The sequence below is a fragment of the Trichechus manatus genome, unplaced genomic scaffold, assembly GCF_000243295.1.
Source record: "Trichechus manatus latirostris isolate Lorelei unplaced genomic scaffold, TriManLat1.0 scaffold00036, whole genome shotgun sequence".
NCBI lineage: Eukaryota > Metazoa > Chordata > Mammalia > Sirenia > Trichechidae > Trichechus > Trichechus manatus.
The window spans coordinates 5,071,103-5,073,805 of NW_004443972.1; positions in this window are offsets into that span (position 1 = coordinate 5,071,103).

Below are 2,703 nucleotides of genomic sequence, written 5' to 3' on the forward strand. Positions count from 1 at the left end.
AGCTAATATATTTTTTAAATGCTGACATTGGTAGCTGGCATCTGGTAAGCACTATATAGGTATTTGGTACAAAAATAATGAAGGCATCTAACAGTTCCTCAATATTTTACTTTCCCATTCCCTGGGAGTAAAACACTCTTCTAAATATAAGGGCATTTCCTTTCTTGTTAACTGAACATTTATTATATTTATCTCTAATACTGAGGACATGCAGAAAGGCACATAAAGTATGCACTCTATTCTCAAGGAACTTACAGTCTGGTTGGAGACTCACAATATAAAGATATTAAAGATTGAATAGTTATATCAACATGTTATCAGGAGGGACCAGTCCCTGGAGAAGGACATCATGCTTGGTAAAGTAGAAGGTCAGTGAAAAAGAGGAGGTCCTCAACGAGATGGATTGACACAGTGGCTGCAACAATGGGCTCAAACATAGCAATGATTGTGAGGAGGGCACAGTACTGGGCAATGTTTATGGCTCTATTTAAGTCTCTTTTTATTGAACAGCATATATTGGTCATTCACTCATATGTAGCCAGTAAAATATACATGCATAACTTATTTCAGTAGTAGCACATTTTATGCCAATTCTTTTGCCAGTGTGTGAGCACAGAAAAAGATTTACTGTTAATCTCCACAGGATTTTTTGTACTTATCCAAACTAGTACATCTGGTTCACATGATATCAAGCTTTGCTTTTCGCATCCCTACAAAAAAATAAATAAATAAGAAGATTTTTTTCTCGTTTACTAAAAAGAAAATCAGTTATGGCTATTAGCAAGTAGAGATCAAAATAATCACTAATGCTCAACACAACTAAAAATCGCATTTGTCTACATATATCAGATTTCTTCATTTATTCCAAGTAATGCTCATGATAGTCATATGATGATGCACAAGCCCTGGAGACAAATTAAGTTGAGCGATTTTGTTGTTTTTGTTGTTGTTGTGCTATTGCTCCCACCTCTTCCCCTCCCCTTCCCGTCTTTATTTTCTTCCTCCCACTCCTTTTCCTCCCTTCTCTTCTTTCATTTTTGTAATCCAACATTTTTATATTCCGCAAAGTTATAATAGACGTCAACACTGCAATCCAGTTTTCCTGTGTGTTGGCTTCATGCCATTTCCTTAATCCAGACAGATTTATTTATTTCATAATTTAAAAAAAGGAAGAAAGGATCAATATTACTTTCTATAAGTGTGATTTAAAATGCATAAGATTTTTCTCATGACTTTTCTGATTAGTGTGGTATAGATGCTTCTGTATATCAGTGTGTGCATGTAAAATCCACAGGAATAAACATCCCTGTGACATTGTGACAATAGTTTCTGGAGTACCATACCTAACCTGGAAGACTAATCTCGTCGGAATGACTTAATAGACTTAAAATGTCATGCTCTGTGCATTATAGCCTTAGCTAGATAAAAAACTCTGGGTGCATTTTGAGTTATACATGTCCTATTAAGTTAAAATTGTCTTAGTTACCTTGAGCTCACTTTCGAGGATATTATCTTATCTTTAAAAGAGGTTTTTTTTTGAAATCGTATTCCCCACACGGGAAGCAATTATATTCAGGACAACAAAAGCTTAACATATAATGAGGGGGAGTAGTGTTTCATTCTGTTGTACACAGGGTCACTATGAGTTGAAACCGACTCCACAGCACCTAATAACAACAACTACAAGTTCACAAAAGTGTCAACAGAGCCAAAATGAAATGGAGATATGGCAATGATCTAGAATCAACCCATTTACTCCAAGGGCTGGAGGGTCTTACATGAATATTTATTTGGCACAAATTATCTGGAGGAATATTTCCCATAGCAGTCCCCTAGGGCTACCCCATGAAAAAAAAACAGTTCCCACTTGTTGAATTATTTGGAAAACTGGAATTTTAAACCTACATATTGGATTATGGGTGATGGTTGCATTAATGTAATTGATATCACTAAATTGTGCATTCCAAAAACTTTGAACTGGCAAATGTTGTGTTATATACATTGTACAACAATAAAAAAAAATTCTACATCTTGGGGATTTACAATGGATATTAGCCAAAGAATGTCTTACAGAAAACCTGCAGGTTGTTTTTTAAATGAGATATAATTTACATACCATAAATTCACCATCTTAAAGTGTGCAATATAGCCATCCTAGTATCTGTGAAATAGTATCTCATTGTGGTTTTGATTTGCATTTCCCTGATGGCTAATGATGTAGAGCATCTTCTCATGTACTTATTGGCCATTTGTACATCTTCTTAGGAGAAATGTCTATTCAAATCCTTCGCTCATTTTTTTAGTTGGGTTATTTGAGCTTTTTATTGTTGACTTGTAAAAGTTATTTCTATATTCTAGATACTAGACCCTTATTAGATATATGTCTTGCAAATATTTTCTCCCAGATAAACCTATGTCTTTCTCAATCCAGATTCCAATGTGAATAAGGTGAGAAAATTTCAGGAGTAGCAAAAGAGGCAGTGAAGAGGGAGAATGAGAGCCTTTCAAAATACAGAAACAAAACTGGGAGCTTCCCAGGAGAGAATATTTACCCTGCAATCATCCATGTAGCAACTGCTTCAGAAGGGACACCTCTTGGGGCTTCAGGTTTGATGGCCCTGGATAGTTACTTCAAACCAGTGGAAGCTGCAGATATAAACGGAATTCTAGGTGTTTTGCATATGATATCTCTCAACCTTACAA